The sequence below is a fragment of the Ascaphus truei genome, chromosome 14 (genome assembly GCF_040206685.1).
Source record: "Ascaphus truei isolate aAscTru1 chromosome 14, aAscTru1.hap1, whole genome shotgun sequence".
Lineage (NCBI taxonomy): Eukaryota > Metazoa > Chordata > Amphibia > Anura > Ascaphidae > Ascaphus > Ascaphus truei.
In genome coordinates this window covers 35,656,411-35,682,586 of record NC_134496.1, presented here as the reverse complement: position 1 = coordinate 35,682,586, position 26,176 = coordinate 35,656,411, and the positions used below count along the sequence as shown (strand labels likewise).

Here is a 26,176-nt window from a genome sequence, read left to right as displayed (position 1 = left end):
GTCCAGTAATAAATGAGAGGTAATACTGGACATTGTGTGTCCGGTAATACCTCTCTGGACATAGTGACCTGGGGGGGCCGCGGGATTTCCCAGAACAGAGAGCAGGGCTGTTGCTAGGGGGCTGGGCAGCTTCCTCCATCCTGATTGGCTACATTATCCAGACGCAGCCAATCAGAAGGTGTCAGGAGCCTAGGGGTGGGGCTGAGAGGTGTGTGTGTGTCTCGCGTTGCTCCTTTCACCATTGTGTTCAGCATTTTTGGAAAAGGCACCTAGCAACCCCAAAATCAGCTAGAAGATTATGGGGGGTAATTGAACAGCACTTCTATGTTGTATATATAAGTATACACAAATAAATAAAATACACATTTTATGATCTGTACATATGGTTAATTGCAAACTTCTTACAGTGCAACCTTAGAAAGTATCACTGACTTGGAAGTCCCTATATCCTATACTGACTGGGCAAATAATGTGTACCTATTTTCCTGTGCCAAATGTTGGAGGGTCTTGCAAGTCCATTCCACAAGCGTGGTAGCAAAAACAATTCCCTCCCTTGGATGGACAACCGAGGAGGAGGGAGCACGAGGAGCATGAAGGCAGAGGCCATGTGTCAGGCAGTCAAATTGGCTAATTTCATGTTTTGGTTGTGGTGGAAATGCCGTCCGTCTGCTAGAACCAGTTCTGGAAAACAGTGACAATTTATTTGATGACTATTCTGGGCATGATATGAACCCGAGTATACATTTCACCAAGTGCTGTTAGTGTCAATCATATCGGTATAGCAAAGCTCGGAAGCGGTTCATCTTGTATGTCGTTAAAATATTTCTAACGATGCCCAATAACAAACTCCAACAAGATCTCAAGAAGACATGTATTCCGAGGTCACAAGGAGTGAGCCCTAGGTCTTGTTAACGCCTTCATTTTCCCACTTCAGAGGGCAGTGGCTAAACCACGAAGCAAAGAGAAGGAGAGCGAAAGAGATGAAATAAAGCAGAGAGCAATGAACAGTACTAAAAACATAATAAAGAAGAATCAAGTAAAATAAAACAACTTGACGAAATAAAAATAAATAAGTATTCTAATTGGCACCAATAATAAGCCACATAATATACCTGACATTATTTTTGCAAAAATAGATTCTAAATGGCATACATATTTAAATAGGAAGCACACAGCTCAACATTACATGATTTTATGGTGGTGGGGTTAACCAAATTCACATTTTCCTTCTAATTCAAAACCATTTTAGGAAAAATATACAATTAAAAGAGCATTGCATGCAATATCCTACATGTGTGTATTAGTTTAAATAAATCAGTTCTGTGGTATTAGATAATACTTACTGCATTTGTATTTTTGAATTCAACTCCATGCCGTTTTTAATATACGGAGCGTCCTTTGATTCCTATAGCAGGTTTTACCCACCTCCCCAGCAGTGCAAGGTCTTTGCCACACTTTCCTGTTTGTGATAATTTGTTGCCAATGTTCCCAGCAGTTTGATCTGCAAACTGTAACAATAGATAGCATTGCCTTAGTAATTCAAGGCCTCGTCCATAGTGAATGCGTGCACGTGCGACGGTTCGCGCGGTATCACGCTTGCCTGCAGCAGGAGAGATTTCTGTCCTGCAGGCAGAGGCGATGGGGTGGCGCGTCAGGGGCGTGTCGGGTGGGGCCCTCATTGGGCGAACCTCTCATGTGATCCGGCCGTCGCGAGGCAAACACAAACTTTTTTTGTCTCGCCACGCATCGGTCGCCTCGACGCTCACGAGCGCGCGCACTGTGCACATACGCATTGCCCTCCATTGGTTTGGATTTGGCGTGAGTGCCGTCTGAACCATTATGGACGCAGCCTAAGACTACATTGTTGCTGCTGAGTTACATTGACTGAAGGATTGAATGAAGCCGAAAGGCAGCCATTTAGTGAACCCTGGTAAAGCAGGATCTTTGCTCATCGATCATGGGAGAACGAATGGATCAGCATCTTAAGTAATTAGTTTTCAATAAAGGTAATGAAATGCTGCATATATTAAAAATAAATATGCACTCAGGGGTTCCTCCTTTTTGCTGTACCCCAAAAACCTCAATCAATGGGATTCTCTCATCTCTTATATGGATTATGACACCTCGATCCCGCATTAACTGCCATTCAAGTCAATAGCTGTTAACACGACTTCGTAGTGCTATATATACTGTGTATTAGAGATTAATGAATCAACCCCCAATACATTTTCATATTGTACAAGTGCAAGTAATTACCAGTATTTAACACTAGATGGCAGTGTTTTGTCTCTTCTCATTAAGTATTCTCTGCTTCTCTAAGAATAAAATATCATGTAAGCTTTATACATAAATGGAGGATGGATAAACCCTAAATCCAGACATAAGTGTCTACCTATTGTCATTGCTAATTAAGTGACAATAGATGATAATTGTTGGCGAAACAAAAGGATTTTTATTTATATGAGGCTGTATCTACCAGAAAGCACTTTAGAGCTTCAAAACGGGGAGGTAATATGCTGTTTTGAGCACATTATTTATAACCAGAGCAGGGGTGTCTCAAGGCATAAAAAAAATCCATAGTTCCCAAGCAAAACAAACATCACAATACAGTTGCAGTCAGTTGCGGATTTCATTCTCATATTTGGCCAAATCATGGCTTTTTTTCAAATGCATTTGTTTATATATTATATTTATTAGAAACAAAATTGCCAAATTCTAAACATATATATATATACACACACACATTATTTAAGTTTTGGCGATATATATATATATACATATATATCGTCAAAACTTAAATAATGTGTATGGTAAACATACCCAGATTGCAAAGCCAGTACAACCAATCTCACACTGATGAGACCCCAAAAGGTCAAAACAGCTGTCTGTGAGTGGTTTAACTGGCTTTGCATCTAATCCCATGCTGTGCTTAAAAGCTGTGTGAACAGCAGAGCATAAGCTTATAATGGTTCCATGTAAAAATGGATTTCAGGCAAAAAATGACACATTGTGCGCCCATTTGCATGTCATTTCCCAGAATCCCTTCCTGCAGTGAAAGCACTGTATGCGAGGTGATAATGGTGAAAGGCAGGGTTGCAGACCTGTCTGAAACATGTGAATGTGCTCACAAGTAATATTCTTTATTGGCTATGTGCTAATGCCTTTTTCACCCACCATAACTTAAAAATAATGTGTGTATATATATATATATATATATATATATATATATACAGGGAAGGCCACAGGAAACAGGATAGGTCTCTGGAAGCAGGATAGGCCACAGGCCGGGCAAAGCAGAGGTGCTTGTGACAAGCACAAGTTACAATGAATATGCTCAGCCCCTTCCTGGTGGATGATCTTAAATAGCATGGAGAGCCAATAGGTGCAGGGCTGCACAGAAGGCAGCAACAAGGCAGACTGCAATGTAAGTCCAGGAACAGCTGTCACCAATCAGTTAGTCCAGGGAGAGGTTTGCCAGGAACCTCTACAGCCATGTAAGTGAACCGGAACCCTTACCCCATTGTACTAAGTGTTTTTCTGTGTTCTCCTATTTTAGGGGCCAGTAAGGGAGTGAAAGGGTTAACTCCCTAACTCTGTCAGGATCAGAAGACCACACACTAAGGGATTGTCAGTCCACTTCTGAATAATAATCAGGGTTTAAAAGCAGGCAGGAACTTCTTGTCAGCTACCTAAAAACCTTTGAGGTTCAGGTTCAGTTTCCCAGAGAAGTTACCTGGGGACAACAGGGACACAGTCTCAGCAGCACCGACGCTACCTGAAACCTGCTAAGGGAGCAGGGTTTCAAAGACCAGGACGCTTTGGGTTCACACTGCAGACACAAACTATTTGTTCTTTGGCCGTCTATACTACGGACTACATGTACTTTGTATCCTGCTTTCCCGGACGGGGAATAAAGGATGCTTTGGTTTGAGAAACGCATGTGTGGAGTACTTGCTGACCTGACACAGATACTATCCTCTCACATATGGTGTCAGAAGGTGGGATAGCGCCCCCGGTGGTAAGTCAACGGAGACACACATTGGAATCCCAAAATGAAGACTGAAAAACAAATAAAGTGATTTGCTGAAAGACAGGCGACTGAACAGCAGCAGCGAGACCCAAAAAACCTGACCGCACAGTGCAACAGTGACAGGAGCAGCACCACACACCAACACCTGGTAAAATTGCTGGGAGAAGCAACAACCGCTGGTGTCCATGAGCCGGAACCCCATAATTATACTTTCAGTGACCAGGGCTCTGGAGTCAAGCTGACTAAAATGAGTCGAGACGATCCAGAGACGTTTCCGTTGAATTTGAACAGGTAGCCGCTGTTTCCTGCTGGCCATGGGACGAAAGGGCAGCCCACCTGGCCCCACAACTAATGGGGAAGGCCAAGGCTGCTTACAGGGTGCTGGACAACACTGCAGTGCTAGACTACATCCTCGTCAAGACTGCCAGGACTGCCCAGTAACTGAGGAAAACTACCGGCAACAGTCCCGCGGCCAGATGTACAGTATGTGCCCGGTATGTGACCCTAATCCCTACACTGGAACAGTTTGTGCGGCTCTTGTCCCCGGAAAGAAGGGAATAGGTCTGTAGGCATTCAGCCGGTATCCTTCAAGAGGCCACCCAGCTAATGGAGAACTTTTTGGCCGCTGACCTTTTGTGTGGGATTGGTCCCTGTACTGGGAGATGGTGTTCATTAAAACCCCTAACAGTCCCTGGAAAGGCTATTGTTCCTATGTCGGGTAGAGGCTCTGGAACCAAACTAAGGGCCTCTACTGGGCCATATCCAGGACCCAGTTGAGGCCAGCAAGGAATCCTGGGAGAGGATTCTGAAGGTGGGAGGGAGACCATGACTTGCACAGACCCTATTGTGTGTTTTTTAAATGGTCAGCTCGGACACCTGTCCCGTCACAGTCCTCGTATGGACTGTAACTATGCACGCTCTTATATGGCTCTGAACAACTCGGTTTGTGCGCTCTCTGAAAACCAAATTCCCGGTTGCTGTTGTAGTAGATGAAGTTGAGGTGGGGGGTTTTCTGGACTCGGGGTGTAGCCAGACACTCGTAAAAGAGACCTTCAGTTAGCCCAGACAAGCTTAAGGGTCAGCCTCATGTGCAGATTGAATGTATTCATGGGGATGTAAAAGGGTACCCAAGTGTCACTATCAACGTGACAGTCGGTTAGCACTCCATCTTTATGTTGTTGGTAGTGCCAAGTAACTTCCTTACCCAGTGATATTGGGTTACGATTCAGAGTTCTTTGACAAGTTCTTCACAAACCTTGCTCTGGCAGTTAAACCCCAGGAGACGGAAGGCGCTGAGCTGACACTGAGGCAGTTGTTCCCCTTCTCAGACCTTCGCCTTGTTCCCTCCACGGTTCCACCCTTGGAAACCCAAAAGACAGCACAGGTTGGAAAAAAAGGAAGGTTGTATGGTTTGGAACCCCCCTCAAGACAGAAGTGCTCCAAGGTAGTCAGATATCGGTTATCCCCATCATGGCAGAGGGAGTATATGAAACCCCCCTAGTAGAGCCCAAGATGTTGACCGACTTCTCAAATCTGCTCACAGCAAACAAAATTATGGTACCTTTAGCCGGGGTTATGAGCAAGTGACAGTCGTAAATGGGAAAACCCTAGTTAGCAGGCATTTCCTGGTTTTGCATTGCACTATGACCTCTTATATAGAGCTCATAAAGACAAGCAAACTCATGAGGAAAACAGGCAACTCTTAGTACCAAGGCCGCACCAGAAAGAGCTAATCTTCCTAGTTCATATTCTTCCCTGTTCAGGTCATCTACGAAAGGAATTGGCCCGTAGTTCATAAAGGGGTAGAGTTTTTCTGTACTTCATGTCCCGAGTGCCAGTTAATTGCCCCAAAGGGGAAAACCAAAGCTTCACTGGTACCTATTGCCGTAGTAGGGATACCATTTGAAAGGATAGGTGTTGACATTGTCTGTCCCCATGAGAAAAGTGCACCAGAGTATTAGTATATTTTAATGATAGTAGACTATGCTACTAGGTATCCTGAAGCTATACCATTAAGAATAATCTTTGCTAAAGTTATAGCTACCGAGCTAATTAGATTATTTTCCTGGATTGGGCATCCTGCCAAAATGTTAACAGACCAGGTAACTAATTTTATGTCCAGGCACGTGAAGGAGGCCCGTGGCCTCTTAAAAGTGAAGTCGTTACGAACCTCGGTCAATAATCCCCAAACTGATGAGCTAGTCGAGCGCTTTAATAAACTCTTAAGAGTATGTTGAGGAAGTTCATATCTTTTGATGCCCAGCATTGGGATAAACTTCTTCCTCCATTGCTCTTTGCGGTCCAGGAGGTTCCCCAGTCATCTATAGGTTTTTCACCGTTCGAGTTACTTTATGGAATACTAGCTGATATACCCGGCGTTGCCCGTGATGTAATGTTCTGCCTCCTCCATCCTCCCTCTCAACTCCCTTCCCCCCTCTTCACAGCTGTTCAGGCTTCCCCCCTTCTCTACTGACTCCCTCCCCCTCTCTCTTCTGACTCCCTCTCTCCCCCCCTCTCTCCTGACTCCCTCTCCCCCCTCTCTCCTGACTCACTCTCTCCCCCCCTCTCCTGACTCCCTCCCCCCCTCTCTCCTGACTAACCCCCCCCTCTCTCCTGACTGAATACCACCCCCCGCCTGTCCGCTGTGCGCCGCCATCTTACCGGGGGCATCTGCAGGAGGAAGGGGGTCCTTCCGGAGGCTGCCTGCCCACTGCCTGTCCCCCCGCCGGGGAGGGACAGAAGTGAGCGTTGGCGGCTGGGGCAGGAGGGCCGCGCCGCGCTTCCCTTCCATCCGGGAGCCGGTGGGGGGGAGGGAGAGGGGGAGAGAGAGAGAGAGAGTTGGGTGACGTCATAGAGCCGGGTGACATCATAGAGCCACCAATCTGATTGGCCAGAGGCTGAGGACCAATCAGATTCACCGCAGCTAGTACCAACCTTTCGATTTTATATATTAAGATGACAAGGGGCATCCTGGATTTGGTGAGAGAAATGTGGGAAGATCACAACCCAAAAGCAGATAATGTTCTACAGTATGTATTGAACCTTAGAGAACGACTAAACTCTGTAGGAGGGTTCGCACAAGATAACCTGCGGGAGGCACAAAAGGCACAGGAAACACAATATAACAGAGGAGCACTTGTGAGGAAATTTCAGCCAGGGGATAGGGTTCTCCTCCTCCTTCCAACTGCGGAGTCGAAGCTGTTAGCAAAGTGGCAAGGTCCCTTTGAAATAATTCGGAAAGTGGGGCCCGATAGATTATGAAGTGTTTCAGCCAGGGAAAAGAAAAACAGATTTACCACGTGAATCTTAGAAGGTTCAAGAAAATCTGTTTATTTTAATCGGAAACAAAGAGTTAGATTTAGGGGGGTCACAGGCAACAGAAGGCAGTTCATCTCAGGGAGAATGTCTCCATAGACCAGAAAGCCCACGCCCAATGTATGGTTCAATTTGTTGTCGAGTTCTCTCCATTACCAGGGAAAACATGTTTAATTGCACACCGTGTCGAAACTGAGCCTGGTCAGAAAGTGTTCCGGAAAAGTTACGGGAGGTTCTAAAAGTAGTCATAGTAGAGAAGTCACAGAGCGAATGGTGCAGCCCTATTGTGCTAGTCCGTAAGCCTGATGGCTCTACCAGGTTTTGTGTAGAATTTAGAACGGTAAACGCAATTTCTAAATTTGACGCATACCCTTTGCCTCGTGTTGATTAATTTGTAGAGAGACTAGGGAAAGCTAACTACATTATGACATTAGATTTAACTAAAGGATATTGCAGATCCCTCTGACAAAAGAATCATAAGAAAAAAACACTTTTCCACGCCCTTTGGCCTGTTTCACTTTCGGGCCATGACTTTTGCCTTAGAAGGTCCCCTCGCTACTCTCCAGAGGCTTATGCATCAGGTACTATTACCCCATAGCAACTACGCAGCTGCCTACCTTGATTTATTCCTCCCATTGGGAGTCACACTTGGCTAAGATAGGAGCTGTATTAGAGTTCCTTAGAGAGTCAGGTCTAACTGCCAACCCAACAAAGTGCTCAATTGGAAAAAGGGAAACACGTACTTAGGGTATACACTGGGAAATGGGCAAATAAAAACAGTGTGTAGTAAGGTGTAAGCCTTGATGGGTTATCCGGTGCCAACAACAACAGGTAAGAGCTTTTTAGGGCTCGGCAAGTTATTATAGGAAGTTTGTTCTACAAACTTTTTAACCACATCTTGGTTTTCTTAGCCCCAGTTTTTGCTATAGCTGTGCTCTGCTTTTTTCTCCTTCATTGGATCCATTCTCTGCTGCTAATTCCTGGCTGAATGCACGCAATGGAGGACACTCTACACCTTTAATTTTGAGTACAACAGTTATCATGTGGATGAAGAAAATGCATTACTTGTAGACCTTATGCTCTAGGGTATATAGTCTGATCATAATAGGAGGAGATTAAGAGCCATATATGTTCTCACAGGCAGAAGTTGGTTCTATATTTCCTCCAGATCTAGGCATTATACATACCCTTTACTATATGAGCTTATTGGCTAAAGAAATACTTCAATAGACTCACAGGTGTATAACATTTATGTACTCCACATCAATCAAAAGGATTACTCTGATATTTATGTACCTGTCATACAAAGAATACTCTGAAGCACTAATATTTGGGACTCTGTTCTGTTGCTTTTGGTCTACATTTAGAGAGAACTCATGACGACTGGCTCCAGCCGATGTTGAAGATGTGAGGTGTCATTGGCAGGAGTTAATGGCATAATGTAAAATATCAGTCAAGAACCCCTTATGCTTCTCCAATGGTGGAGCAGTGTGGACGTGTATAAATTACCGGACGTTGTTTAAACAGACACCTCCAGACCAGAATACAAGTGGTTTTCAGTCCTTAGATCCCCATCCATGAAAAAAACAAAGATAAGATGCCTTTCATCTGCCCTCTGGGGTTCTACCAATTCAAACGCATGCCCCAAGAAGTGTCAGTGGCGACTGCCACCTTTCAGGGGCTAATGGAATGGGTAGTGGGGGATATGAACTTAATGCAGGTACTAGAGTACTTGGTTGACCTTATAGTCTTCGAAAGTCTGTTAGAGGAACCTGAAACTTGTCTGGTGAATGTGCTGGACCGGTTGAGCGAATGTGGGTTGAGTTTTCCCTAGAGAAATGCCATGTCTGCAGGACATCACTGACGAATGTGGGGCATATTGTCTCTGAAAAGGAAGTAGCCATCGACCCTTCAAAGCTGGAGGCCATAGCATCCTGGCCAAGGCTGAGGCAATTACTTGAGTTAAGCTCTGTCCTTGTTTTTTGTGGGTACTATCAGAGGTTCGTGGATAACTTCTCCACCATAGTACAGCATCTGACACAGCTGACAAAGGCATATCCCCCATCTTGTAGATGTGGCTATACCAAAGGTGCCATGGTGAAGACTACTTAAATACAATAGAACAATTTGGAACCAGGTGGACCTCAAAATGCGAGGGAGCATTTAAAAAAATCAAAATCCATCTCACCAAAGTGGCCCAATGCTGGCTTTTTCGAATCCACAGAAGCCCTTCATACTGCAAGCCTGGAGGGATTGGGAACGGCGCTGCACCAAGAGCACTCTGTCGGACTAAAGTCTATTGTGTTTGTAAGTGGCAGTCTTGCCCCATCAGAGAAGAATAACCCAGTCCACAAACTTGAATTCCTTGTGTTAAAATTGGGCGTGGTCGACAAGATGCATGATCACCTCTATGGGACATCATTTGTTGTATGCACTGATAATAACCCGCTTACCTACATTCTCTCCTCTGATAAACTGGATACCACTGCTCACGGGTGGTTAGCTGCGCCAGCTACGTATAATTTATAGGCTGGACAAACAGAACATTGATGCAGATGCATTGTCCCGGATACACAGGGATAGCTGGGAACCAAACAGCCTGTGGGAAGAGATTACGGCAACAGGAGTATGGGCCACGTGTGCAAAAATTAAAACCTCAAAATGTGTGACTTCTGTCAATGTTGACTGAGTAGTGGACAGTCTGGGGGTACCCCAGACCATGGTATTTTGGGTCTGAAATGGTAGTTTTTTCTCGTTTGGTATGCTGTGCATTAATTTATTTTCATGTTGTCACACATAGTTTACATGATAATTAAGTTTTAGGGTTGGGGTGCAGGGCTGTCGACTGGGGGTGGGGGGGAGACAGGTCAATTGTCCTGGGCCCAGAGGCTGCGGGGGACCTGGCCGGCCGGCGCTGGCAGTTGGGGCTGACGTCTGGCCAGTATTATGTGTGTGATGTGCAGGGGGGTTGTGATGTACAGGGGGGGGGGGGTGATGTGCAAGAGGGAGGTGTGATGTGCAGGGGGGAGGGGATGTGATGTGCATGGGGTGATGTGAAAGGGAGGGTGATGTGTATGATGTGCAGGAGCTAATGTGGTGTGCAAGGGAGTATTATGTGTGTGATGTGCAGGGGGAGGGGATGTGATGTGTAGGGAGGGAATATGATATTCAGGGGGATGTGATGTGCAGGGTAGTAGTATGTGTGATGTTCAGGGGGTGTGGGTTGTGCAGGGGGAGTGATGTGCGGGGGATGTGGTGTGCAGAGGGGGGTGATGTGTGTGATGTGCAGGGGGGCCATGTGATGCGATGTGCATCGGGGGGGATGTGTGTGATGTACAGGAAGTGATGTGATTTGCGGGTGGTGATGTGTGTGATGTGCAAGGGGGTGTTGTGTGTGTGTGTGTGTGTGTGATGTGGAGGGGGGATGTGCAGGGGTGGGTGTGCGATGTGGAGGAGGGGGTATTATGTGTGTGATGTGGAGGAGGGAATATTATGTGTGTTAGAGAGGTGGGGTCAAAAGGGAGAGAGGTGGGGGCGTGAGGGGGAAAGGTGGGGAGGGATGGAAAGGGGGGCTCATAAGGCCGCCAACACTGGGGATGGGTGTGGGAGTGGGAAAGGGGAGAGATAGGGGTGTGAGAAATAGAGGGGGAGTCTCGCAGGGCCGTCGACACTGGGGGTGGGTGGGGTGCATAGAACACATTGCAAAGCAAAGTTTTATAAACCCTTTATAGTTCTGATTGTATATGTTTCACTGTACCTACAGTATTAAAACACAGGTGCAATGCATTCATATCCCAAACAGATCACAACCTAATTGTTGACACGCGGCACCTTAGAGCCCATGCAGATGAATGGATGAGAACGTCTTTGTACACTGGAAGGTTTTCTATTAAATCAAAAAAAAAATTGGGCATATCAGACAGCAACAACTAAGCAATATTCCCACTCAGCTGGACTTCTGCGTTTGAGGACTTCTCTTTGTGCTAATCTGAGAGCCCAGTAACATTTACTGCTACATCTTGCAACAAACATTCCTTGCCTGTCCCTAACAGGCTAACTGAAAACAGCTGGCACCGACGCACTGCAAGTAAAATAATCCACTGGCGTTTCAGTTTTATTTTCCGTGTCCTTTGAGGTAAAGTATATCTGTATTTCTTAGCAATATTTAAAAAAAAAACTGTGCATTTTTCTGTCTTGATGTAAATGAAATGGGATCCGTTTCTTTAACCCTGTAAGTGCTACAATATGATTTCAAACTAAATATTTGAAACAATTAGTGCCGCAGTTTTCTCCTTTCAGTGAATTGCCCATACGTTTTAGCAACTGTAATTACAGGCATACCCCGCATTAACGTACGCAATGGGACTGGAGCATGTATGTAAAGCGAAAATGTACTCAAAGTGAAGCACTGCCTTTTCCCCACTTATCGATGCATGTACATTACTGCAATCGTCATATACGTGCATAACTGATGTAAATAACGCATTTGGAACAGGCTCTATAGTCTCCCCGCTTGCGCACAGCTTCAGTACAGGTAGGGAGCCGGTATTGCTGTTCAGGAGGTGCTGCCAGGCGCGTGCCTGAGCTGCCGTTTGCCTATTGGGCGATATGTCCTTTCTCGTGAGTGTCCTTAAAGAAAGTGAGTGTCCTTAAACCAGGGTATGCCTGTATTTGTTTGGAATTGGTCATTATATAGGTGAATATATTCTGTATGGGATGATATACCGTTCTCTAATTAATATATTTAGGTTTTAATAAGTGTGCACTTATACCCAGCATTGCTTCATATTACAGCATATTAATTCCTAGGGAACTGGCTACCTCTGAAGAAAATTATTTGCATTGAGATGTGGTGAGAACATGTGGTGGATCTTTATATCTTCTATTGTCTTGCCTTGTGTCAAGGGATCCTTTTGCAGGGAGAAAGCATAACATATTTACATCTTCAGCAAGTAATTAGGAAGACTCCTGCAGAACCAAGACACTTGGGCAGTATGTCCAGCTCATGAATTGCCGTTTTAATCTGTGTCCTGTTCCTTCCCTTATAGTGGATTGTTGTATGACTGTTGCAGAAGCTTCTTGCGATTGCTTTAAAGAACAAAATCGCTGTGATCTCATTGTCTGCAAATCACAGAGGCTTTTACTTTAGCACTGGGTGCGTAAGACATGAAGAAAATATTAAAGACATGAAAGAATGTGACCTTGGATTTCAGGCCTGGAAACTGGATCTGGTCCAGACTTTTCTCTAATGCTTTTATATCCCAGAAATGAAATTCCATCCAAGGTTTGGTTACCTTTAGGTCCATAAAATACATATTGGATATAATTTGAGGCTTCTTAGAAGTGCAGTAACACACCTCATTTTGTTAATGACAACATTACTTTCGAAAGCCTGGAAATATTTCATTGTTTTCAAATACAAAAAAAAAAACAGAGACTCTGGAAGGGGTGGCGTTGTTTCTCAATCGTGTTTTCTCCACTTCCATGATAATGTAATCAGATTTAATCACACTCCTGGCATGACAAGTAAGAAACTGGAAAGACAAAAGACAAGGAGGAGATATGCCAGAGATAAGGGCAGCAAAACCCACTCTAAGCACCACATTACAAATATGGCCAAGAAAAAAAAATGACTATTAATACTGTACTTCTACTTGTTCTTTTAAAGCAGAATTCCACACTGCTCGTTTTACTCCCCCTGCGATGTCCAGGGACTGTTCCCCAACTCTGGCACTGGGTGGAATATGTGCCCACTGGACGCAAAATGGCGGCAGTGTCAGGGCTCGGTCTGTCAGCCAATAGAAAAGCTTCAACATCAGCGGGAGAGGTGTCGTGGCTTTCTTTGGGGAACCCATCTGCCACGTTGCTAGGCCTGGCAGCCATATTTGTAGGGGTTTTACTGTGTCAAAATCTGCACCTAACATGCTATTTAGGGAACTTGGTGGGGGGTCCTCGGACATCCAAGGGGACCACGGATGAGCTTAGGGGGAATCACTGGTTCAGGTAAGTGTTAGAAAACTAAAATATCCATTTAGGGAGAACTGCTTCTTTAAAAAGGTGTCAATCATCTAGTTTTAACCCATGACTGTTCAATGTGGAAAAGCACTTTTAACTCCACTGATTCTTTTCCGTATTAGCACTTTAGTTCTAAAAAGGTTTATCAATATATTAACCCTGATTGCACTAACAATTCCTTCACTGTCAGATAGGCCTGCAATCCATGGCGTCTTAATAGATTCAGTTTGATATATATACTGTATATCTTCTAAAGATACATAGAAGTTGGCGGAAGATAGCCCCCACTTGCTTTACCTATGGCCGTTCTTCATATATACAAGTACCTGTAGGTCGGTGGTGACTAACATGATATACTTCAGAGATATATACATTTTTATGTTCCAGTAAAATGAAAGTCAAAAAAAAAAATGGCTGCCAGGGCCATCATATAGGAAGCTTCCATATCATGACATTTCAGCTTTCCATTGGCCCATGGGAGTGAGGCTTGGAGAGCAGCCATATAAATTTCCCAAAAGGGACCAAAAACACTGCCATAAAAAAAGGTAAATATCTTGGGAACCAGGGTGGGGAAAGTCAGTGAGCTTAAGCTCCGTGGGACCTCAAAGTTCTCATTCTGTAAAAGTAAGTAAAAAGAAAATCAACATGAAAGTAGTGGGTTTTGGTGCTTAAATCTAAATATAAATGGGATGAAACATACCACTTAGGGACTTTTCATTTGGTAATTTTTGTCAACTGTGTTTTCACAAGAAAGTAAACATTTCAAGCACCAACACTACTTTCTCCCTTTTTTCTTTATTATTTCAATATGTAAAGCATGTGACTAGCAATTGTTTGGTGCTTCTGTTATAAATCTGTAAAAATCCCGTGTCTAACTACAGTATATGTCCGCCTTCTGACTTTGTGCTGCAGTCTGTTAAATGCTGCAGCTGATATGTATCATTATATTACTGTGTAAGCACTTACCAGAATTCCCTCCTACTGTCTCTGTACGTTCCTCCTACATACCAAATTAGATTGTAAGCTCCTCGGAGCAGGATCTCCTCTTCCTAAATGTTACATTTATGTCTGAAGCACTTATTCCCATGACCCGTTATTTGTATTTGTTATTTATATGATTGCCACTTGTATTACTACTGTGAAGCGCTATGTACATTAATGGCGCTATATAAATAAAGACACAATACAATACAATATTATTGTTACAACTTTCAGAGAAATAGACAGTCTGCTGTGATACTTTGTTGCCGAAGGGCAGAGCTAAAAAATGTATGTGTCAAAGCCTGTTTCAAAAGAGGAAGTGGATATGAATTTCTAAATCATTGCTGTAGCAACCAAAGGATGGTCAGTACATGAAGAAAAAAACATTAAAAACGGCATTAGCAGTTTTTTTTTTTTTTTTAAAGACAGAGAGTATTATCTAATACTACAGACCTGATATATTTAAAAAAATATATATAGGATTTTTCCCATTTTGCTGCTTTCAGTTCTCCACAATGAGCTTCTGAAGAGCTCACAATATTATTTCTGGTGCAGACACGGGAAAATAAAGTAACGCCCCAAATCACAAGTAAATGCCAATGGGATTTGAATAGTGTCCATCCAATACAAATCAAGTTACCACTGGACCACTCCAAGGTTAAAACACCAAACTGTACTTTATTGACACAAAAGAGGAGTGTGTCTGAATATACTGTATGTCTATGTCTTTCTTTTTTTAGGTCCTAGCGCTTGATATTGTACATCTTTCATTCTGGTAAATTGTGTAAAAATACAATAAATCAATAGTTTTAACGCAGAGGCTTTCAGGAAGTCTACATGTGTTGTATGACTTCAACGTAACCCCCGTGCTTATATCATTCTGAACCTGAGATATATTAACAACGAGGAAGATAAGGCAAGACACAACATAATCCAGTTTCGACAAGATTGATGTAGAACTAAAATTGCAATATGAGATGTTTCCTGGGGAATTCCGCAGGATGCAGGATTACCAGAGAGAGACTAATTTGGTCCTGATGTCTATAATCCCAAAAGACTTTACCTTAAGGGATTGCAGTGGGCTCAATAAGCAAAGAGAGTTAGGCAACTAGTATTGTCTGTCTGTCCCTGACAATCTGCTACAGAGTAAAACTGGTTTGAAATAATAACACTTATTAGAGTCATAAGAGACCTCCAGCTTTGTTCTTGTTTCTCTGTGCCCCTTGATAACTCATTGTACTTTAATAACTGTGTCATTGATTTTCTGTGTCATCTGTCATGTAAAACAATAGACATTAAGGGGCCTATGCTAAGTGTTCATAAAAAAAATCGCCGGGCCAATTAAATCGCCTGTTTTTGGAGCATTGCTATCACGGTATTCAGAAAGCCTTGATTAACAAAACGGGCGAGTAGCCAGTGGCGTGATGATCGCCCGAAATTAATGTTTTTTAATAAAAATGTAATACTAGTGTAGATAATCAGGGGGTCTCCGGAGCAGAACCGCGTTGATTTCAGGTCCGTGACCCCCTGCTTCCCGAGATACAGGCCCCGTTATGGGGTGCTGGTATCTCCTATGCATTTTATTCCAGCGGTCAAGTGACGCGGACCATTTAAATGCATAGGAGATACCGGCACCCCATAACGGGGCCTGTAAGTCGGGAAGCAGGGGGTCCCTAGACCTCAAATCAACGCGGTTCGGCTCCGGAGACCCCCTGCTCGTCTTCACTAGTATTACAATTTATATTAAAACAGATGCTACCCACAATAAACATTAAAAACACAACAACACTAATACCCCCCTCCTCTACTCCCACATGATTGATACCAGAGGCCTGGATGTCTGGGGATTCTCAGGTGATTCCCGCGCGTGTCTGTGGGCCCTCGGGTGTCCCTGCGGGTGTCCAGGGGTCCTGAGGTGGTCCCCACAGGTGTCAGAGGGCCCTCAGGTTGTAGCTGCGTGTGTCCGGGGGTCAACAGTTGGTCCCCGCAGGTGTCTGTGGGCCCACCGGGTGGTCCCCGTTGGTGTCTGGGAATCCTCAGGTGGACCCCACAGGTGTCTGTGGGCCCTTGGGTGCTCCTCACGGGTGTCTGTGGGCCCTCAGGTTGTCCCTGCAGATGTCCTGGGGTCCTCATGTGGTCCCCACGGGTGTCTGGGGGCCCTCGGGTGGTTCCGCAGGTCCCCGCTGGCCTGCGGTACCAATCATGCGGCAAATTTTGTTTTTGCAATACATAGAAAAAAATACACGCCCTCCCCCCACCCCCAATACATACAGTACAGTAATAGGCAAAATAACTATTATCCAGATATGGCTAATAGTGCATTTGCCCATTATAAAATAAAACATTAGCCAGCGAGCATAGATAAAGTAATTAAACCTTTCTACTTACCCCTGCCATCATGAGGGTGTCCTCGTCAGCCTACTGCAGGTCCATGTCCTCCAATGCCAACAAGAATAAATGAAAAAATACAATCTAATGGCCCCTAACCCCTTAATCACCTTAGCGGTTAATAACCGCTATAGTAATTAAGAGGTTAACCCACCCTCCTCCGCTACCCACCAAGGAGGCCTAACCACCCACCCCGGGACCACTATACCCACCAGGTACCCATTGATTGGTATAGTGGTACATCATGCCCATATAATATGGGCATGCTAAGCCATTATGGCAGTCAATGGTCACCCTAATTAAAAAGCATGAAGGCCAAAAATACACAATAATAAAAGATATACACAAGCACCTAAACACCCCAATAAAAGCACTAGCCAACCAATTAAATAAATAAAAGCACTAGCCAACCAATTAAATAAATAAAAGCACTAACCAACCAATTAAATAAATAAAAGCACTAGCAAAACCAATTAAATACATAAATAAAAGCACTAGCCAACCAATTAAATACATAAATAAAAGCACTAGCCAACCAATTAAATACATAAATAAAAGCACTAGCCAACCAATTAAATACATAAATAAAAGCACTAGCCAACCAATTAAATACATAAATAAAAGCACTAGCCAACCAATCTATTTATTAAATAAAGCACTAACTAACAAAACAATTAATTAATTTTAGACACTAGCCAACAAAACAATTAATGAATTTAAACCAGTAGCCAACAAAACAAATAATTCATTTAAAATGCTAACCAATCCTAAAATGTACTAAAAACAAGCCACCCAAAATCCAAACAATTGAATCCAAACAATAAAAACAAATAGAAAAAATTACAATCAATTCAAAACAAGCATTTGCCAAAAATGCATTGGCTGTCACTGTATTTATCTGTACCCTAAAGGGGCACAGATTAATACATTATCAGTCAATGGGCAATAAAATACATAAAAATAAATACAATGAAAAACCCTGAAAAAAAAGAAATTTACATACATTCATTATTTTACTTACCTTTAGAAATCTTCACCCTCCGAATCCCTGTTATATCTGCAATCTCTCGTACGCGACGTCATCACCCAACGTCATCCACCTTTGGAGACCAGTATCAGGTAAAAAAAAAATCTTCTTTCTTTTATCTTCTATCACCGTCTTCTTTTTTCATCTGTCATTATTTTTATCTATTCTTTAATCTTCTATCTTCTATCTTCATCTGTCAATCTATAACCCTATGGTAAATCCAAAACAGAATGTCCAAGGGAGGTACGTCACATCCTTCAAACCACATGGCTATATCACATGGTATTACAGCCAATGGGATTGAAGACAATCCCATTGGTTGCTATACCATGTGATAGGTTACATTAGTTCAAAAGAATGTGACATCATCCCTTAAAGTGATGTCTGTTTTTTATTTTGTTATGTCATTTTTTTTACTATCAAGTAGACAGCCCTTGGCAGAAGCTGCAGAGCACATGGAGTAAAGAGCCACAACGGCATGAAACACGTGGGCGGAAGCTTTCTGCTCTGACTGTCACATTTCTTCATAAAGCATCTGCAATTTTTAATTACCTGGGTTCCCATGTTCATTTGACTTGAGATTGCTTTCATTCGTGCTCCAGTTCGTCTGTTGCATTCTTCCTGTGATTACCATTGATTTGGAAGCACACCGTGGTGGAAGGAGGAGATTTCCGCATCGCCGCAGACGAACGGTCTGGCATCTACATGGCCAGTGGGACACACTACCTAGTTTCGGGTCTATATTAGGAGGTAAAATTATTCGTTACTCCTCCAAGACCCTGGACAGTTTCCCAACGGATCTCCGATCAGTCCTTCCCCCGATCCATATTGTATATACTACATATTACCAAGGAGCACACTTCAGAGCACAGGACAGTGCTGTCTCTTCACATGGAGTAAGACCAGGGTGAGGAGACAATCACCCTAATCCTCACCGAGGTTCCTCCGGAGTATGACATTCCTCCTCCGGCTGCCCCTGCCACCACTGCTTCTCCACCTACTCCTGCAGCCAATGTCCCAGTTCCAGCTGCCCATGGCCCAGTTCCAGCTTCTCCGGTCACAGCTCCATCTGTTCGTGCCCCATCTTCAGCTGCCCGGGCCCCTGCTGAAGAATGCAACGTACCCCTGCTCCATCTGCAGCTCCTGCCGTTGCTCCTCCAGCTGCTCCTCCTGCACCCAGATGTCCTACTGCAGGCACCAAGATGCTGCAGATTCTGCAATAATGGTGCCTTATCAGGAGATTTTGTGGATGCAGAGGTCCGGATTCCGCAGGATATGGAATGAGCTAGCGATCACCATGCACAGATCAAGGAGACAATTCAGGATCATCATCCACCAGCCCTGCTATAACAAATAGCATTGGGCAGCAGACCGCTGCAGTAAAAAAGGCCTGACATGGGAAGTGCAGAAAGGGATGGAGAGCCTGCAAGCTCCACTATTATAACCATACCAGCAGCATCAAGTGAGTCCATGCAACACATCAGGGTTTCCATGGTGCTGCCACTCCGCCTCCTACATCCTCTGTGGAGTCACCCACGCCACCTCCACAGCCAGAGGCAAGATTGAGACGTGGCAGGATTCACTCTAGGGGACCTAGTGAGCCTGGCAGTTATGCTCCAAAACAGGAGGAGATAACTGTGTGTACATAGTTTTTTGGTATTGTCGTTATGTTATTATTTTCGTGGTCAAGTTTTTCTGCATTTATTTTTCACACACAGTGAAGTAACTGTGTGTACTTAAAAGTTGTGTTCCCAACGTCTATCTCTTGGTAATTATTGTTATAATATGTAGACACATTATTGTGCACCCGCACTTAATACAGTCAATATTATATACCATATTGGGTCAGACAAACATATCCAACATTCACTTTAATCCCTAAAAACCATAGTATAGTTTAGTACATGAACATGACATTATCAGGTGCATTTCTTCATGTGTTTCAGACATTTATATGATCCATATTATATATCTTTGTATAACACATGTAATGAAAGGGTTAAGTCCTATACTCAGTACATTAATTTGGGTAGCACTTAAGACCAGCTGTTTTTGCTTGTAGGCTACTCCCAGAAATAACACTATGATTAATCCTTGTCTGAATGGGAGTAACGACAGGTGTGACCTAATTACAGTGACGTCATTTCCATGAGCGGAGGTTTGTGGATCTGTGTTGTTAGGTTACCGGCTCATTAGAATATGATTTGCATATCAGTAAGCCAGACGACCGGTAACATTTATCGCTGCGAGATTTTTCTGGTTAACACGAGGATGTCATAACGCTAATCACCTCTGCGGATATGTGTTCCCACTATCAATACGTTAAACTATGGTAACGTCGCGATAAAACTTTTCACGGACTGCTGAGGATCTAGCCCTAAAAATATAGTCTCCAGGCTCAAATTTAGAAAAACATTAAGGGGAATATTTCCTGTGCCCGTTTTCTTTGTTTTGTATTAATAAATGCAATAGTTCCTTGCCTTTATGGCAATGTAATTATCTAAGCTGCCGATCGACCTGTTGTACCAGGATCGATCGGTGAAGATCCTGCTTCCCAGGGCACGCAATATGGCTGCCTAATTCAAAAGAGGAAGTGGTGTAGCATCCTAAATAGTTGCAAGTTTATTATATGAAAACAAACATTACAAAGGGCATGAAGAGAAAAAGTAAAATAATGTTGTAAGTATCTAATACTACACAACTGATTTATTAATTTTTTTTTAAAAAACACATGATTTTAAATGAAATTCTGCTTTTACAGTATATGATACCCAGTGATTGCGATTGCTATCTCTTTACTCCAGCTCCATACATCTTGCTGAGATTCAGCACAGTACTTAAATACAAATGTTTTGGGTAAAATTGTACTGTGGAATATGAATAGGGAGATAATTAGTAGAAATCTCTTCCTGGCCATTTACTGCAAATTAAATGTCTAGTCACATCAAACAAATAACACAAAACAGTTTAACAGAGAAAGCAATTTATCCACAGGGAACCTGTTACCAGCATGCAAATATTTCTATTTCTATGGTTTGCAGAACCCTAAATTGTTGTAGCATTATGAAAAAGGCATCTATGGAGACTAGAATTGAACTTTGTATACAGTATATGTAGTGCTGACCATACATATGACATTTTACCAAATAGTATACAAGACAAAATAAACATATTTACTATATAAATATATATATATCAAATAAAAAGATCACTTGTGAGCACATTCACATGTCTTAGACAGATCTGCAACCCTGCCTTACACCATTATCACCTAGCATACAGTGCTTCCACTGCAGCAAGGGATTCTGGGAAATGACATGCAAATGAGCATGCCGTGTCACCTTTTGCCTGAAATCTATTTTTACATGGAACCCTTATGTAGCGTGGTACCCCCTGGCTACTATTCTGCCCTAAGGCTGTCAGTAAACCCTGGTATTAACAGGCTTGCCAGTAGTTGGTATGGGGTTTTCCCCTTTCCCTTTGGTACTGCACTTGAGTGACAGGAGGGAGTGGTACATCCTGTTGTAGCTGTGACAATGGGGTGCCCGCCTTCTGGCTGTACTTAAGGGCAGGCCCGCCCTAAATGTGGTTGTTGTTCCTTTCCTCTGAGGAAGGCAGATCACACGATTGGGGGCCTTCCCATGTGCTCTTCCCTACGGGGAGGAGTGAGTGTGGACCATACCGCTGCTAGGGAGGTGGGGAAGAGCTAGGACGGCTGCCGGTGCCCTTGGCCTGTAGTGACGGTCCAGGGTCCATCTTCAGTGATAGCTGATCTGAGAGACTGTATCCGGTAGAAGACTGCTGAGTACCTGTTGTGTTACTGCAGACCGTAGTAATAAACCGTCCCTGTTTTGCAATATACCTAGGCCTAGTGTGTGATCTAACTGGAGGGAGAGGTAATCCGTTTTACCGTGAGAGAGATAATCTCCATTTCCCTGGAGCCTACGGCAGATGGAGGCGCTGCACTGCTAAGTATTATGTGGGGTATGGACCCTAGAAGCCTGTTCCTGTGTCCCCACTACCAACGGTGGACGACTCAGCCCTCCTGCTGCCAGCAGGTATATGCACCACACACCCTGTAATGGCCCCTATCTGCGATTGGATGGGGGAAACACTGTTACACTTATAAGCTAATGCTTGCTGTTAACACAGCTTTTAAGCACAGCATGGGAATCAGATGCAAAGCCAGAGAAACCACTCATATGTCTGTATTTCTATATGCTATACGGTGGAGGATTTTTATTGCCTTTTTCACCCACCATAATTTGACATGTGAATGGTGTTTATATATATATATATATATATATATATATATATATATATATATATATATATATATATAAACACCATTCACATGTCAAATTATGGTGGGTGAAAAAGGCAATAAAATATATATATATATAACATACTTTTCAAAGCTTGCCAACAGGAAGCCATGATGTCATCCGGTTCGGCTTCCTATTGAGCTGCGTGATGGGGAGCTTTAAACCCCAGCCGGAGCTGCTACAGGCACCTCATTTGGTGATCTGTATCTCTGGAAGGAGGGCACCCCTGAGCTGAACCTAATGGGGATTCATCTCCGGAGACCCCCTACTTTTAACCCTGTGTAAAAAAAATGTCAAAGAAATCGCCCAGTTGGAATGGTTCTTTCAATGATGGTTAGAGAAAGAGCTTGTTGGATTATTAAATGAATGGTGTTTTTACAGGCAGATGAGTATGAATGAAATGGCAAGTAAACATGAACAGAGTACAGTAAAGTGATAACCAGCTGGGTTTGTGTAGCATCTCCCATTGCTAGCCTCAACACTAGAGCAGCCAATGAACATTACAGACACACGAGCACTGGAGACAAAGATGCTTCTGAAATCGTAGAGGCGTAGGTACACAAAACAAAGTGGTGTGTGTGTGTGTGTGTGTGTGTGTGTGTGTGTGTGTGTGTGTGTGGGGGGGGGGGGGGGGGGGGGGGGGTTGAGTAAGCAATGACAGCAGAAGTCAGGGGTGGCCAACACCAGTCCTCAAGGGCCACCAACATATCAGGAATTAGGGATATTCCTGCTTCAGCACAGGTGGCTCAATCAGTAGCTTGGTCAGTATGAATGAGCCACTGATTGAGCCACCTGTGCTGATGCAAGGATATCCTTAAAACCTGACCTGGTGTGGCCCTTGAGGACAGGAGTTGGCCACTTCTGGTCCAAGTTAAAAAGGAGTGTCAGTAAAAGTATGACTGTATGGGGTCCCCAATGCTAAATATGGGTGAAACAAAAGGAAGTCTACCTAGTGATACTTGTTCTACAAAGGAGAAACATTGTCACGACTGAGAAACAGGGAGTTTATATTATATATTTATGTGACTATTGTTTATTCCCTCATAATAACATGTCAACTGTTTACTTATTGTGATAATGGTTATTACACATACTTGACATTTAATACGTTACACTGCTTACAAGATAAAGTGGTTCCATCTTTAGTGGTTCACTGAAAATAATCCAAACCTGCAGATAATCCCTTTTCCCCTCAGTCTATTACTATTAATTGTGCCCTAATAATCACTGGCAAAACTTTTATTTTTTAATCAAAGAACACAATAGCTCTGTGGAGCAAGCAGTCCCCTCACACCTTTTGCATGTGTAAATCTTCTAAATAAAGATGTTGAGTCAGTGAGATAACAGCTGCAGCTAAGCAGCGTATGTCCATCATTTTGCGTATTTCATCAAAATATGAATGTCCCCAAGCCAGCCTCTGCTTTCCTAATCAAATGGACTGGAAATTCTGGGTATTGCATTTTGTGTAATGCATTTACAGGTAATGTGTGTCAAGTGGTTTGTAAGACTATGCAGAAATAAAATAAAATGTGTACTGTACAGTAGATAAAAGTTATAATAGCCATACTAGTATTGCAGAAGTATAGATTAGTTTTAAAGTTGTCATACGTTTTAATGTACCATAGTTATATTATGCTTCTGAAAACCCCATTTATCTTCTTTGTTCCCCCCAACTTCAATTTATATTTTGTGAATTTATCTGTGGGTGCTGAAAATATAAAGGGGGGGGGGGGGTACCTATCACGTACATGCATATATAAAAAGTGATTGGGGTGTTCAGATTAACATTGCCTGCTATAAGGTTGCATACATTGAATGACTAGGAAAGAGAAAGACCAATATAAGCGCAAGACTAAGAACAATGAAACAACCTAAGGTGACCTTGGGTCCATTATCTCGATCAGAGATTTAAGACACCTGGATCAAGTCTACTTGTTCCCATTGACCTCAATCATGGGTCCCAAACCGCTAACAACCTTTCTACTGAGTCATTAAGAAATGATGTCATCTGCTCATAGCCCACTGTTCGCCACATTTTATCAATGACCATTGAAAAACGCTTTTTCTAAGATGCTGCAATAGCACATCTGGTCCCTGAAAATATATGTTCAGTAAGCTTGTGCTTTTTGTTGGGATATTCAGAATTGGATTACTTAGAAGAGCCACCCATGGGTTTGGTGTGAGCGAGAGGCATAGTAGTCTATTGACTAGGTCGAAGATTTTCTTCCAGAGCGTGGCCACATTCTCTTAAACACTGTGTTGATAACTGACTGTAAATGTTGTTACATTTATCAGGGGTCAAACACCAAAGATACAATAGCTTGTAATTATTTTCCTTAAGTATCGTATTGATAGAAACTGAAGCAGTTGAGTCCCTGATATCATCCCATGTCTGGGGATCAAGAGTCTCACCTACTCTAAATTTGATTCCCATTATCTAATGCATCGTGAGTCTTTATTTTGGCTCACTGGGATCAGATCCAATTAGGGGATTGATATTAAACTTTTCCCAAGGGGGAGGTTCTTTAAAACATATGAAAATGAGTATTGGTTCTTGGGATCAGTTAGAAATGTTTTATGGATAAAGTATCTAACTGTACATTTCAGAGTTATGGATCCTTAATTGTTCTTTAAACTGTTCCAGTGAGCCACAGAATGGAAGCCAACTGGCATGAATTAGTAAAATATTTTTCGATATCCACCCACCAGGGTAGTATTAGTGCAGTGTGCCAAAGTACGAGTTGCGCAATTTGTGCTGGTCTGTAATATACAACTAGAAACAAAGAAGCCCAGAGCTACATCCAATTGGACAAAAATACACAGTGAAATACCTATATATTCTCTTGAAAAAGGGTAATTTAGTTTACCCCTTTGGCCATAGCGTTTTAAGCCTGCTGCCACATCAAGGCATAACCATTTGCAGGTCCTAACACTTCCTGAGTTAAAATTCTTATTTACCTCTATAATTAGAGGCAGAATGAGCAACATTGGATCTGTCACAACCCAGCAAAATGAAACTGACCTGCTAACTTGGAAAGTGGGGAGAGATGAGCTTAAACCCTGGGGGGGAGGAGCCACTAACGTCAAAAAACAGTTTTATTTCTTGTTGTATACATTTAGCCACGCCAAGAGGCACTCCTTTTGACACATATACATATATTGTGTGGTAATTGTTGGGGGTTTTCAGAGCTCACTGGGTATCTGTGTGTTTATTAACCTTTTTCAGCTGGTCTCAGCTGTTTTTGGAGGTTAGAGGCTCCTCCTCCCCACTTTTCAAGTTAGCAGGTCAGTTTCATTTTGCTGGGTTGTGACAGATCCAATGTTGATCATTCTTCCTCTAATTATAGAGGTAAAAATAATTTTAACTCGGGTAGTGTTAGGACCTGCTAATGGTCATGCCTTGATGTGGCAGCAGGATTAAAACGCGTTGGCCAAAGGGTTAAACTAAATGACCCTTTTTCAAGAGATATATAGGTATTTTACTGGTAATTGTTGGGGTTTTTCAGAGCTTGCTGGGTATCTGGGTGGTCTGAATATGAAAAGAAACAGGGTACTGTCAGGCCCCTTTTAATTATTAGGTGAAGCAGAATGTTCCACATCAAGCTAGGTTTGTGATTACTCCGGATAAAGCGCATTACATGTTTTTATAGATCCTCTATATCTTTGGCTTTAACCATGATGGGGAGAGCTCTAGATAAATAGAGGATTTTCAGCAGATTTTCATCTAATAGAGTTTGCCAATCCAGGAGATAGAGTTTCTCGGCCATGTTTCTAGGTCTTTCTTAAGGGATGTAAACATATATGGGTAATTAACCTAATATAATGTACAATTTATTATGACTCCTAGGTAAGTTATGGATTCTTTTTCCCACTTGAAGTTGAAATTAATAGAGATTTAGTTTGGATATGTCTGGAGGAACATTGATACTTAGGGCCTCTGACTCATCGGGGCTTCAGTTATTGTGACTATGATGTCTGCAAACAGGCTCATTTTCTCACTTATCTTTTATTGCGGGTGCAATTTCAATTACTTGAAAAAAATCCAAGGGAAATCAAACTCCAGCTATGTATTGTTCAAGAAAAAAATCTAACCTA

The 26,176-nt window shown here is 42.9% G+C and overlaps 1 long non-coding RNA gene across 2 annotated transcripts; it reads right to left on the bottom strand.

The window, feature by feature from the left end:
- Nucleotides 1-447: 447 nt before the first annotated feature.
- Nucleotides 448-6,890, bottom strand: LOC142465405 (uncharacterized). Of its 2 annotated transcripts, none has more exons than XR_012787873.1 (3): nt 6,692-6,890; nt 1,344-1,508; nt 448-681 (listed from the first exon to the last, which is right to left on the bottom strand). It is a non-coding gene; the product is annotated as an uncharacterized LOC142465405 (long non-coding RNA). The 2 variants fall into 2 exon arrangements; XR_012787872.1 differs by lacking the exon at nt 6,692-6,890 and adding an exon at nt 5,286-5,392.
- Nucleotides 6,891-26,176: the final 19,286 nt, after the last annotated feature.